Below are 15,336 nucleotides of genomic sequence, written 5' to 3' on the forward strand. Positions count from 1 at the left end.
AAGACAATAACAGAATGATCCTTTTTTTTTAAGTGAGCTCTGTCATATTTTCACCGTCTTGTAATATTTTTCACAACTGCTAATCCTGTAAAGTCAGTCTGAGTTTTAAAAAAGAGAAGGCACTGTGCTCCTGTGCCCAAAACATCATATGTAATGGGAAAAACCAGTGGAAGTTTAAAGAAGTAGAATTTTGGCCCTATCTCATGCCACTAGTGCTGAAAATGTTATGGGGGTTTTTTTTGTTTTGTTTTTCTCAGAATGCCACCTTTTCTTCTGGGCCGAATTTTAATAATTTGTTTGGAAAATATGAGCAAGATTTGGCACTAGAAACACACTGAAGCCTGGTGAAAGCTGTGGAGTGAATCTCAGGAGTGACAGGAAGCAAGCTTTTTCCTCACTCTTTTTCCAGAGTGCTATAGTAGGTTAGTTTCATCCAAAGTCTCTGGAGCCCACAGGAATGTCACTGATAGGGAGTGTGAAACCAGGACCTGCATTGCATCAAAGGCTTTCTTTGAACTGATGGTGAATTTATTAGGGCTCATAGCTGGCCTTTGTTTTTGCACCTGTATTCTAATTCCTAAAAATATTGGCTTTGTTTTTTGATTCCAGAAAAGCTTGACTTTAAAAGTTGGCAACTGATAAAATCTGTTGTAGATGAGAAAATTATATTCCTATCATTGCTTGGGGGATACTTTGAGCTAAAAGTTGTCTGCTTTCTGTTGGGAAGCAGAAATCAGATTTATGGTATTTACTTTTTCTCACTGAATCTTTCAGATATTCTGTTTAAACCCTTCTCTGTTTAGACATCTGGCTTTGTCTCATTAACTTGATGAGTTTCTATGCTCCATTCATCCATTTCTCCCATAAACAGCTCTGTGTCTCATTTTCCTCCTGTCTCCTATTAATAGGATACATCTTTATCTTCAAGTTCTACTTCTTCTTACCTTAAATCTCACATGAAAATTAGTTTAGGACTGCCCACAGTAAGAAAGAATTAGCAATCTTTGTTGTCTTAACTCTGCGTTTAATTTCCTCCTTTTCTTTTATTTTGGACAAGACCTCAACAGGGGAGGTCCAAGGGTGGAAATGTTACTGTATGGGAGAATCAGGAATGGGAGAGAGGGAATGGGGGAGACATTAAAGACACTGTGAGGGTGCAAATACCTGTGGTGGCCCAAGCTGAGATGCTCCAGGAGATGATGGAGGTGAGGTTACCTAGGTGGGGTGGAGCAGAGGCAGAGACCTGCCATCCACTCATCCTCCTTTGGGCTGTGGCACAGTTACTCACAGAATGAAGTCCCATGGCTTTGCACAGGAAGATGTTACTCTAGAGAGGAACATTTACCTCAGAACAGATGCTAGACACAAAGGCTGAGACTTCAAGGTCTATCTGTGGTCTCCACGAGATGTGCTGTTTTAACTGAGCACTTTGTGCCAAGTCAAACCTGGAAATCTCCTCCTGTTTAATTTTTATTGATGTTAAGTCATGCCCAAGGGGGATGTGAATCACATCAAAAAAAGCTCTGGGCTGAATTCTTCCAATGGCCTATCACTGCTAAATGATAAATCTGTTACATAAGCAGCAAAGCCCTGCGGAACAGAGGATGTTCAGTGAAATTTGTACAGATAATCCATGAACTCTCTCCTGCCAGGAAACAGAACTGGAAACACTGCTGCTTTGGCCATGAGAGATCTGAGAAGAACACATCAAATCCTGTAATTAAATGACTTCTTGTGTTCCTAAATGTTATGTTTCATCTAGACTTCTTAAACAGAGTTAACTAGAAGCTAATTTAAAAAGCCTCCTGCTTCCATACAATGTCCAATACTGACTTTAGAGAGTTACCTATTCACAGAACACCATGAATCACTCTCCTGTTTAAGAAAAAAATTGATTGCTGTTCTAATACTTATTGAACACCTATAACAGATGTTTAAATCTCTATAAGCTTGAGGTAATTAAAATAATAAATCTCTCCCCATTTGACAAGACTGTTAGCAGAAATCAAAGATATAAATAATCTAGTGAACCCATGAGACATTATTCTGCCAAATATTGTGATCATGTTCTCATGGAAATTTCAGGCCTGATTCTACCATCCTTATTAAGGCTATGCTCCCATCCGGTCATGAATAGGGCAGTGCTCAGTAAAGATGCCAGGATTAGGGCTCAGGACAGTACAACAGGAAGGACCTTTAAAGCCTGGCCTTCCCTCACATGACTAATGCCTGAGCACTTATCTGTCCTTGCCTGTATCTTCAAGATCTGGACACAGATCTCTTTTATCTTTTTCTTAGAGTTTGTTTTGCTTAAGGGAATTAATTGTAGTATTATGTGAGCACCTGCATTTCCACTTTGCAATGCTTGTCTGCCTCACAGGCTGGGAAGTGTCAGCTTACACCTGGCCCAGGGGCAGAGATGGGAGAAGGGACTCAGTGTCCATCTCCCTTCCTTCCTTTGTAGCAAGAAACATACACCTCCTGTTTCATCAGCAAAAACTCCTTTGGTCTCCAGCCCTCCAGGAGGGGCTGGCACAGCCCCAGGCTGGGGTTCTGTGCAGGAGAATTCAGGATTCACTGAGTCCAAGAGGAAGAGGTTATGCTCCTAAAGCTTGGTGTCCTAGGACAGGGAGTTGTGTGTCCTGACCAAAGGCTTTTGCATCACTGATTATTTTGTGATCAATATCTGAATGGTTCTTGAAACACAGACTGAAACCATCTCTTTCTTCTTCCAGCAGAGTACCTGAAGAAGACCCCAAACCAAGGGGTACTACAAAGATTCTGAAAGTTCTTGATCGTGGTGAGGATGTCATTGTATCTCCATGCTATCTAGTACTCTGGGAATTTCTTTTTCTGAAATGAGTTTCTAAAAAGGAGCTAGGTGCCAAGACCAGCAAAAAATACCAATAGGTTATCCATGGCCTTGGATAAATCATGGAGGTGACTTTGTCATGGCCTGGGGTTGCTTTGTTGGCTGTTGGGGCAGCAGCAGTGGAGTTACGTGCTGTGGTCTATTCCCCAGTGCCATTACTAGAAAGATATCAATTACTCTCATTACACCAATGAAATTAGTGAATTATCCTGCTGGACACTGACAATGAAAGAACAGATGGGGCAGATCACTGCAAAGGCAGGAAGACACTATTTGGCACATCTGTGTACATGGAGTTCCCCTTGTTGCTTCTCTACCCAGGATCTTGGAAGGAACTGGTTTCAAAAGTTTTGTATGAAGACCATGAAGACAGCAGGGTGATATAAATTATTCTCCCATCCACCCAACCCCTGATTATTGAGCACATCTAATAGAGCTGACAAAGGCTGGGAGAAATTGTCATCTGTAGGGAAAATGAAAAAATGAAGAGTGATATTCATTCTAGAGGAACCTATGAAACTACTGTCTTTTTATAAAAGAGGTACAGGACTAGAGGTCTGGCTTCACATAATATGACTCATATGACCATAACTAGACAAGGAAACAAAAACCCCCCAGCATCTAAAGAAAAATCAGTGTTTGTTTTCATCTCACAACAGTGGTAGCCTTGTGATTAGTTGTGGCATTCTTTTGTTCTCAGAGTAATGAGTATGTAAAACTGTTTTGTACATAATTTCTGGGCACCATGTCAGCTCCTTAGGATCACTTGAAAGGGAGATCAGTGGGAAGGATGCCATGGCAGTGATTGGAAAATAACTTTGCAAGTCTTTCTTGTTTTCCCTCTCCTTCAGCCTTTGCACACTCCCCCAGGAATCCTGGCTGGCAGAGGAGACACAGCATTGTTAAACTCGAGGCAATGCCAGCCTGAGTGGTGTGAAATGCTTACCTCAGAGCTGCAGCTGGGCACATCCTTGTGCCCAGTCCCTGGCATCATCTCTGTCCTGTGGCTCTTTGCATTGCTGTGGTATTTGTGCTCTAGTAACACTGCAACTTGTGGTTTGGGGTTTTTTTCCCCTTCCACTGTAGCTCTGTTAGCAAAAGAAACCTACCAGCCTTTTGTTCATCAGATTTTTTTTTCCTTCTACGGCAAATATTTATAAGTAAACCAATCAGTCATTGTCAAGGGAACTCTAATGGTATGCTCCTATGTGGATAATTATTACTTGCTTGTCAGCAAAAGGTTATAAAACTTTTTCTTTTGGGAAAATGCAGTAGAGACATTTTTCCTGGCAAGCAAATATTGTACAAATGTTTTTCTCTGGATAATACAGCTGAAAATCTCCTTGTAGGATTACTTGACATAAATGCTTCTGTTGGGCCGATTTCTGTGTCACTGAAAGACTGTTGACTCTATTTCTAGGAGGAAAAAGAGCTTTCTATGGTTTCTTCCTACTGGGAAAACATTTTTCAGGCATCTGGTTCTGTAAAGAAAATATAAATAAAAACACCTCCATTTTCTTTCTTTTAAATGCATCAGAATCTTGGTTCAGAAAAGCTGTTAAATACACAATTAAGTCTGTGTTTACAGGGACAGATTCTTGCCTGTTCATCTTTTTAGTGGCTGCTCATCAAGGGTTGCTCACCTAACTATGTCCTTTAGTGCTGGAAGTACAAGCTTATGAGTGAAGTTGAGTGGTATGATTTGCTGCCAAAGCCATGGTTCATCTGACACTGGCAACACTTCCAGCTGGCTTGGTTGGATGGACTTTTTCCTGGAAACAGCTGTCTTGCATTGAATCATCCCAGTCAAGTTATCCCAGACAGAAACACAGAATCACACAGTTGTTCAGATTGGAAAAGACCTTAAAGATCATTGAGTATCATGGAGTGCAAGAATACTTGCCAAGCCCACCACCAAACCATATCCACAGGTGCCACATCTAGACATCTTGTAAATACCTCCAGGGGTGGTGATTCAACCACTGCCCTTTGCAGTTCCAGTGCTTGTCCACCCTTTCAGCGAAGAAATATTTTTTTTCTCTCAAACCTAAACCTCTCCTGGCACAGCTTGAGGCCATTTCCCCCTGTCCTGTTGCTTGTTACTTGGGAGAAGAGTGCAACCCACACCTGACTCCAACCTTTCACGGAATTGTAGAGAGTGACAAGGTCTCTCTAAAGGTGAAGGAGACTTAGATACCTTGTGTCAGGTACTGGTGGCAGTCAGGCAAAGAGGGGCCCAGAAAAGTGTGTTGGTCCAGGGCAGTGTGCCTGTGCATGGTGGTTGCCGCCTCTGACACTTACTTCTTGGCCTGGTTTTGTCTAAATTTGTACAAATATATTTTAGAAGGTGTGAGGGTTTGTTTGTTTTGGTTTTTTTTTGTGTGTGTGTGTGGGTTTTTTTGTGTTTTTTTTTTTTTTTTTTTAAATTATTCCCTTTTTTGCCAGTGATGGTGGGGAATGTTTCTGGCATTTCAGACACTTCTGACTATCAGCTATATAAGGAGATGTTTGAGAATAAAGAGCAGGGCTTCACTGCTGACATGAATCAATGTGTGGTGCATGATGTGTGTACAGGAGAAAGAGAATGACACATTCCGGAAAATTATTGCTTTTCACCCTCTTAATTACTGCTGCTCTGAGGTCTAGGCTGATGTCTAAGTGCTGTTTCTCAGCTGCTTGATGTCCAAGACAGAGTAATATGGTTCTGAGAATCGAGAGGAAATGGAAAATGATTTGTAGTTCAGATAGGTCTAATTCAGTCTCATTCCCTTCTGTCAATCTGTCCCCTCCTGGTGCAGTACCACACAGGCAGATGGGTGGTGGCATCTCTGTGCTCCCAGCACAGCTGCACAGCTGGACTCACCAAACTTGACATTGATCTTTACAGTAGGATAAAATCTCGGGTGTGACTTGGTGAAAACTGCAGTCAAAGGTGTTCTGCTGCAGTCTCATCCTGGTGCTCAGCAAAGGTAGTGGCTTGTCCCAGAGGAAGGTTAAAACTTGCTGCTTGCTCTCTTCACCATGGAGAGAGAGAGCAGTGTGATGAAATTGGGCAAATGTTAAAGCCGGTGGAACTCACCTTGGGCAAAAGTAACACACACACTAGCTGAGCAATTTCCTGGAAACACAGACAAAACAATGGCTTATTTAATGGATTTGGACCCTCATGTAATGAACATATTTCTCTGTCCTCTCATACAATTCTTTTGTTAGTTGATTCAGAGAGGGAGAGGAAGTGCTGGAATGGTGATCTTTGAGCTGAACCACGAGCAGGGGTGAAGCATGCGCAATTAGAGGGCATTTGGCTGAGCAGAGCCGGCAGGATTCTTGAAGCTGCTGAGCACATGTAGTGAAGACAATTTATATGCTTAAAAATTAAGTGGAAAAATTAGCCTTTAAAGAAGCAGCACACTGGGGAGTGTGAAGAAGGTTGATGGAGTCATGTTGCTTTCCTATGATTACAACAAAATGAAATCCCCAGAGGCACTGGTGCTGCAGGGACTGAGAGGCTGTTGAAGCAGAAGCTTTTGAGGGAAAATACACTGTTGGCGCAAACATTAGTATGGCTTTCAGAGTGACCACAAGGTCAAAAGGTAGCACAAGGACACCTGATGGGCAGAGGGAATGGGAAAAGGACATTGGAATTCCTGTTTGTGGACTCTTGCTCTATCCCCAAAACTTAGAACGAGTATAAACTTGTTCCAGACTCTTAAGTTCTCCTAAGAGCTGTCTCCTCTCTCTGACTTTCTCACTAGATACACCTGCCTGCAGACCAGTCTAAAGTTGGTCTATGAATCCCTGATAAAGTAGCATCTTTACTGGATTAACCTTGCCCAGCCAGCAGTGATGTATATGAAATCCAACACATTTGAGTAGTTATAAATGAGTAAAGCCTAACTTGGAGGAGGGAGAAAAATCCCTACTAAATTTCAAGCAAATGGGGAATCCAAAGTAAAATATTTTCCCAGAGTTTAAGCCTTTATTCTGTTGATAGAAAATGTCTGTGTGTCACAACAGCCTGACAACCTGGCCCCCAAACTGCAGGGTCACATTTGCCTTGCTTGTGTGTGACAATTCCCCTTTTCAAAGCTAAGCTGCCACTGGAAACAAACTTCTTCAAGGTACTTGCAGGTCCTAACTTATTTTTGAAAGAGGCTTTCAATTTTCACGTATTTCTTTCCAGCAGTAGATGGCAGCAATTTTCTTAGTCCTAATCTGATATTATTTGTGTGCTAATTACTATAAATGACTATATTTCAAACGGTAAAGTCTTCAATTGCCGTTTTCAGCCAACATTATGAACTAAGATATCACCTCTGCTGTTCTCCAGTTAGTACAGTGCTGGACAGTAGCAGACCCCAGGATGTTCTGTGCTGGACAGGCAGCTTGGGACCAACCAATCTGAGCCCCAGGCCCTCAGACATTGGTGATATACCAGCCTCAGCCATCTCTGGGGTTATTCTTTGGGGCTAAAAGAGAGACAGCAAAACTTGGGCCCTCATCCTCACCTTCATCTGGGAGGGGAAGTGAAAAGCTTGGTAAATAATGAAGTGAAAAATGCTATGATGAATTGACTACTTAAAGTTTGAAGAAAATGAAAAGGGCAGAGATGATCTGGCTCAGAAGTAATCAATCTGTGCATATTGCTCTAAGCTGAATTTTCCTCTTTGTACAGGCTGTACATTTATTTCCAGAAAGGGTCATTAGGAGACTCACTTTTAAATGAAATGTTTGTGACCAGTATAAAGGTTTGCAACAGAAGATAGAAAGTGTGAGAAATAAATTGAGCAACATTATTATCTGAAGCTAAAATATAATGACATCTGTTATGTGAGCATAGAATAATGTTGAAATTAGGGAAGCTTCATCAGCTTTGAATGAATAACTGATCTCCAGTGGACAGAGAGAAAACTGATTTTAATGACTGTTTTAAACTAACATTTGATGAAATAAATGTTTAATGCATTTGTTCTAAACCAGAATTAACTGCAGTGCCATGTCTTTTTCACAGCTCAAGCACTGCTTCTATTCAGCTGTTTCTCTATCCTTTCTATCTCTCAAAATCTACAGGAAGCTGGGATTTTTAAAGCTTATTATCCATTTTGAAATATCTGATAAATATACCTCTTACTACTGCGGTTGATGATGTGTCTGGTAGATTTGGCTGTGTCATGGAAAATGCAAGTACAAGATAAAGAATTGGAAAAATTTATGATGGGGTAATTGTGTTAAAATCATATTATACCCTGTTAATCTTGAAACACTGCAGGAATTTTTGTTACCTGTACCTTTGCAGTCACCTATGTTCCATTTCTCACTGTGTGTTCAAACCCGCCTGCTATTTTGTAATTAAAAATATGCCTATGGTATAAAATAAGCAGATGAAGGACACTGACATAACTAAAATCAGAAAAATAGTTAGAAAGGGCTAGGTATGGGGTAAAAGAAATATCCTTGAATAACCTGGGCATTGTCACCATTGAAATCATTGTGAACTGCTGACCAGTTTAGGAAGCAAGGTAAAACTTTTTCCTTAATCATTAAAGAAAATCTGGCGTTAAGATGTGAGCTTGCTGGAACTGGTAAAATTTCCTTATCCCTTATTCTTGCCTGCACCTTGGGTAAGTGACTAGTTGAGATTATGCCTTTAATCAAAGACAAATAATCAAGGTCTGACTACTGTCCTTTAATGCCTCAAGGAGCTCGCCCAGCCGTGTTTCTGCTCTTTTCCTCTGCCTTTGTGTTTCCCTAAGTGTACTCCAAGGGCAAGGGTGCTTGTGGGACTGGTGCTTGTGCACTGTTGAAGATGTTTATCCACTTTTATGTGCTCCTTTTTGACCTTGCCCTGTTTTCCCTGTTAAAAACATCACGTACACAGTGAGCAGAGCTGTTGTAGAACCACCTTCATGCCTATTTAGCAAGCATCTTGCCTCTTCCCGTGGTAACAGAGCCATTTCTCACACTGGCCCCGGCAGAAAAATGCAGGCAAACAAACATGCCTGCCCACTTCCAGGGGCTCTTGCAGACTCTCCAGCACAGAGCAGGGAGGTGAACAGGAGGCAGCCCCCTGGCACAGGGCAAAAGGGCTGGCTTAGGAGGAGAGGGGTGGGAAGATGCAAAGCAGGAACCTCTGCCGGGTGGGAGGAGAGGGATGAGCTCAGGCGAAGACATGGCTTGTCCTGGCAGTCACAGCTGGTGACAGCAGTAAGCAGCAGAGGTTGTGAGAATCGGGTTTTGTGTCCAAGTCAATTACGTATTTCAATTTTTACATTATAATTGAGATTCAGATATTTTATTTATCTGCCTGATGTTTCTCAAAACGTTCTCTCCTTGGTGACATTGACAATATAAACACTTAAATTTTCTGGGAACAGACCATTTAATATCTAGCACATTCTCCCCAGGGCCCGGGTTGGAGTGATTTTGGTCAGTGAAATGCTTCATGCTTTAAAATGATGGCTACATGTGATGTGGGGTCCGTGCTTGTCTTCTCCATGATGGCTCAGCAGGCAGGCTGATCCCAGGAGCGCCGAGATTTTCTGCCCCTCCCTACTGCCAGCAGTGGAGTTCTCTAGTATATGATAATCGAATTTTTGACCATGTGCAGATGCTGTGAACAGTTTGTTTGTAGCTTTGTGGCAAATGTTTCACAAGTATCTCTGACAGCAGGGACCATCTCCCTTTGTAGAGGATGAAATAAAAGTGCTCTCATTATCGAACACATACCGTGCTCTCACTGAGTGCAGGCTGCATCTGCTGGGAAGTCAAAAGTGATGAGTTTGCATTAGACAAGTAAACTTGCAATAGGAATTCTCCCTCTCTAATATTCCTGCATCCCTCATGATGCAGTCCTTTGGGCAAGGACTGTTATGTACTACAAGGCTGCGTAGCTTATCACAATAGGACTCTGGCTCAGCTGATGCCTCCAGGTACCAGCACGAAATAAATATTAATAACATGGTAGCCTTCCTGCCATGTTACTGTATTCCTGTTTCCAGCCTTCTTATTACTGATCATTTACAGCTGGAGAAATGGATGCAAAATCATCTTCTTTCAAATAAGGCTGTGCTGAAAGTGGAAGGGGGCAAAAAAGGGCAACTGAAATAATTACAGGCGTAAGGGGCTTTGATTTGAGACGGTATTAGGTAAGATAAAACCCATTTAGTTCTCAAAGAAGACTAATAAACAGAAGTATGATGCAGGGATGTATAATAATGAATGGCACAGAAAACAGCAGCAGGGCTATTCCTCACTATGTATTTGCAGTGTATGAAAGGAATGCCCAATGCAACTCAAAGGTAATAGATCTGAAATAAATAAATAAGTTACTTTTATGCAGTGCAAAACCTAATCTGTAAATCTCAATTCCACAAGATGCTATGTTGTTATGAGATACCCTTAAATACAGAACTGATGAGTTCTTTTACCCACCACTCTTATTAGAGCTATTCAGTTCATTTAAAAGGAATTGAACTTCATCCTTTAGCTAGAAATCAGAGGTGGCTGTGTTTCAGGAGTAAGCAATTTGCCTCAAAAATCTTGTAAAATATGAACTGAAGATTATATCAAGAACAACATTTTACATCCAGAACTTTGTGTCTTTACCCTTATTTCTGCTAAGAGGTGCTAGGTAGGGTAAAGGTGGATGAGCCTCGTTGAGCTGTGTGTTCTGAAATTACTGTGCAGGCTCAGAAAAACTGAATTCACAATTGATTTTTATACTTGACTTGGAATCAGCAATCTTGAGACAGCAAGCTTCCTGTTTTGTTATGATATAGCAAGTGTTTTACTTGTTTTATCAGAGGAGATAGTGCCTAATTAAACCTTGTTCTTGAATCTTCGTTCTGGGGGTCAAAACCATTAACACATCTGGTGAATTTTTTCCTGGAGTGTTTGGTACTAAATTATTTCCAATCACACAGTGTCTCTGTAGCTGAGAAAATGGAAATAATGGTCCAGTGGTACTCACTGTAGTCTAGCAGTTTATTTAACTTCGTCCCATTAATACAATTAAATCTGAGGTGGTGATCACTGCACAGCTTTACTGGAATACCTGGGCACATGATAAGGCAAGAAGTGTTTTTTTCTCAGACAGGTTTCTGATGGATGCAATAAAACAGAATCCTCTCTGTCTCTGGAGATGCAATCACTGAAGCCCATGTTTCAACCAGTAAAGAACTTGGTTGTCTCGCCTATTTTGAATGAAGAATCTAATTGCAGTACTAGTGGAGTGCTTACTTCTAAAGCTATTATAGAAATGAATTTTGGTCAATTAGATGCCTCCAGTCCCACAGAGACCTTTGAATGGAAAGCTTTTTTTTTTTTTTTTTTTTTTTTTTTTTTTTTTTTTTTTCTTCTTTAGCTTTTTACTTTCTTTTGTAGGGGGGAGATAGTCCCACAGGTGCTTAAGAAAAGAAAAGGACCAGATGAAGAGGAGGAAAGTAAAATGTCAGGTATTTCAACCAGTCGCTATCAGTACCAAACATGGGCATCTACTGAATACAGAAGGCAACAGAAATAACTCTGGTATTTGTTTTACAAACAGCTAGTTTGCACAGGGGAGGAGGCAGGGAGTTCGATGTGCTGGCATTTTTTGCCATTTAAATTTTCAAATGCAACTGAACAGTGAATTTTGATAATTGGTCTCACTAACATTCTCACTGAATACAAATTAAATCATTCAAAGGACTTGAGTTTGCACCTAATTATTAAAATTACTGAATTGGAAACCAGTTTTCACTCACAGTTTTGAACCTTTTGCTACACATGAGTCATGTCACCCAGAAAAGCCATCCCACAGAGTATTCATCTGATCCATCTGGTAGTGCAAATAGTGGAGGGACTCAAAATAACAAGAAAACTGTTTACCTTTCTGAATAGGATATGAAATTACTTTCTTGCCTCTTTATAGTAACTCAAACATTTACACAAACTTGTTAAGCTGCTTAGAGAGAGGATTATTTGTGCAGGTAATGCTTCTTTCAGTAAGTTAAGCTGCAAGGAAAGCAGATGCTTGACTTCATGAAATTTGGAGAAATTACCTCTGGGAGAAATTTAAATAAATTAATAGAGAGCTTCTGCTTTCCTTCCTTCTCTGTCTTTATTTTAGACAATTTATTCTCTTTCTACAAAGATGGGTCTGTGCAATACTCACAAGGAAGTTACTTAATTATGTAAAGCTGCATCAGGTAAATGTTATTTACAGTTGGCTAAAAAACTTTGTATTACACTCATTTGCTGAGAATAACCTCCCTCCTTTCACAGTTGGTAGAGAGGTGTTTTTAATTGACATTAAGGTAAGCTGCAGATTGCGTTCTCCTGCATATTTTTACCTATTCTGACTGTTGTCTTTTTTTGTGTTTTTTAATTGTAAGCCTGTAGGCACTGTGCACATTATTGAAGCAACCAATCTGTTTTTGTTTATCTGTGTTTTCTATTAATTAGATAAGTGCAATCTAAATTTCCTACTGCAAAACATGAGGTGAAGTGCTAAGGGATGAAATCTGTTTTTTCCTCACCAGGCTGGACAGACAGTGTTGGAGAAGATATTTCCAGAGCAGGAGCACAGGCGTGTTTGTAGTCTGGGCTGGAAAGTGAGTGGAGGGTGAGTAAATGGCTCTGGAAAAGACTGGAGGAAGGATCTGAGGGGCCCCTCCCCTTGGGAGTAAGGGTGAGCCTTCATGTACCATGGGTTTGCTGCAGGCTGGATGTTCATGTCCAAGGGCACTGTGAAGCTGCAGTGTTGTCCCTGGGCAGAGTGAAATGGTGCCCCAGGAATTTCACCTCCTGCCTGAGCCAGGCTCACGGCAGTGCTGATGTGGCTCCTGGATGCCTTTCTAGCCAGATTTCTTTTGTAGCCAGATTTCCTTTTTCCTACTTTGTTCACTGCTGACACAGCGGCCCAAAACTGCACTTTTATGAACTACCAAGGTGCACCTCCTAACCTGACCTGTGGTAGCACAGTTAAGACCTAATGGTGCTGCTATTTGTTAGGGCACCTCAGTGGCTCTCAGAGACAATTTTATCTAGAAATGGCCCAGCTCTGCAGTGCTCATATATTCAAAACAGACTAGTGATCAACTGTCAGGTTTAGCCAAGAACCGAAGAATTTGCCAAGAGTGAAGTTCCTGGGCTTCATGTAACAGGCAAAGCCAAACTATTTTCAGCCTGCCCACAGATGACCACTAATAAGAGAGGGAATGGCCTCAGCTTTGGGTGTGCAGAATGGCAGGTACATGGAGAATACCATTCCATGTAAAGGATTGGGTCAGTGAAAACAAAGCTGTAATATAAAGCCAGAGGCAATCATTAGGGAAAATCTTTGGAACTAAAAGTAAATGATGTTTTTTTGAGGTTCTTCTGACACTTTGTTATGGATCTACAACATTTTCCTGTGTTCTTTGTGAGCTCAGGGTTTGCTGGTTTTTACTCAAAAGGATAAATAAATGGTTCTTTGAAGCTAATAGCCCCTTTTGCCTATATATTTTTATATATATATATATCCCATAATTCCGCTGCTATCCTGTGACAGCCTCCCTGATGTCAGACTGGCCTTGCACACACATTAATGAGTACTAACTCCCTGCCCAGCCCACACCTTTTCCCTCTTGCCTCCCCTCTGTTGCTCAGTCATTTTTCTTTGCTTGTTGGTTGCCTGCAGTGATGGGTGTGTGCCCTTTTCCTCACTTGGAGTCTGGCAGTAAATCATTCATCTGTTTTTTTGTGGTTTTGTGGGGTTTTTTTGTTGGTTTTTTTTTTTTTTCCCCCTTTCTTTTTTTTTACATTCTGGAGCAGCTGCTCTGATTACTTTGAAGCAGAAAAAAGACCAATAAATTGGGAGAATTCTGAAGGTAAGTACTTCACTAAGGACTTAATGTCAAGGTACAGTACACATAGAAGCTTTTACAGGGACTATTTAAAAACTGTTATCCACTGTATATTTTAAAGGTAGGACATAATTCAGACATCTGATTGACTGCCCTTGAACGTTGATTCTTGCTCTATAATTTTTATTTTTCAGAAACCTTGATTTAAGAACTTTTTGAAGGCATCATATATTGCATTCATCACCCTTAGCGGATTTCTTCTGCTGCCTTAGCTGCACCAGATTTGTGGGGACAATAGGGCAGAAGAAGGAATGTTAAGCTCTGTCAGAGGAGCAGTGGAAAAGTCACCCCTGTAAACTGAGGATTGTTCAAGAATTGTCTTCCGTCTTCACTGCAGAAAGTGTTATTTCTATTTTTTTTTCCTGGTTCTGATTAGGAAGGACAGGATTCAGTGATCTCTGGTCCCTCCAGAGACCACGACACAGAGTCCCTCTCTCAGGAATGGGGAAATGACAGTGACCCCCAGGGTACTCTCAATAGGAAAAGCATTGGCAATCTGAAGTACTGAGTCCATGGATTTGGACTCAAGTCCATGGATTTGGACTCAAGTCCAAGGGTATTGGACATGAAATGTACTCCAGAAAGCTGTCAACCAACCTGTAGCTTTCAAGTTAGACTGGTGCTTTTGAATGTATTGTGGTAGTGCACTTTACAATGATATACTCCTCACAGCATCTCTAATAATATGGTGCTTCCTGTGACCCTTTTCCTGCCTCTCTTCCCATTTCCCCCCAGATGCACTCTCTGTGTTTCCCTTGATGTTAGCAGAGTTCCGTGTTTGACCAGGTCTGTCTTCATCCCTCCAGGGAAGTGTTGTGGGTTTATTGCAGGGGGTGGGGTGTTTGAGCAGCTCCTGCAACCTGAGGACTTTTAATGAACAACCTCTATGTGGCTCTCTAAGTATGCTGAACCCCCAGAATCCTCCCAAAAAACCATGATTTTCACTCAGTTTTACATGTAATCTGCTTCTACTCCCCCTCTTATGGTCATGAGAGATGCTGGCCAGGTTTTCTCCATCAAGATGCAACCTGTGCTTCACTTTTCAGGTTTTTTTTTAATCATGTTTCCCTCACCCACCATCTCACACTGCTGTTTGACTCTTCTTCATGTTGTTCCCTAGCTCAGCAAGGACCTCTGTTTACCAGCTCCTGCCCTTTTCTTAAGCCTTGGAACCTCTCAGAAGGTTTCAGACTGTAGGGTTTACACCTCAAAGGGGGCTTCTTTGGAGCCTATGAAGTCAATGCTGTGATTCTTCTAATCAGGCTGAGTCTGCCTCTGATCTACCTGCTCCAGAGCTCTGGTTATTTAAATTGCAAGACAACTGACATGTCTGCTCTGCTTGGCCAACTGGTACTGTACATTGTTTTCCAAATTGTGGTTTCTTTATTTTGGAAGTACAAGAGGTGTCCTGGCCTTGGGCAGTTCAATGGAAGCTGCACACTGGAGGTTTTATGGAGGTGGAGGATGCAGAGCATGAGCAATGTGTGCCTGGGTGGAGAGGAGATGTCTGTGTACTTGTCTTCCACTGGTTTTCTGACATGAAATATTAATACTCAAAACAGAAATTAAGCACATAGT

This window comes from Chamaea fasciata, unplaced genomic scaffold, assembly GCF_029207755.1.
Source record: "Chamaea fasciata isolate MVZ Bird 193981 ecotype frontalis unplaced genomic scaffold, bChaFas1.0.hap1 SCAF_4, whole genome shotgun sequence".
Taxonomy (NCBI): Eukaryota; Metazoa; Chordata; class Aves; order Passeriformes; family Sylviidae; genus Chamaea; species Chamaea fasciata.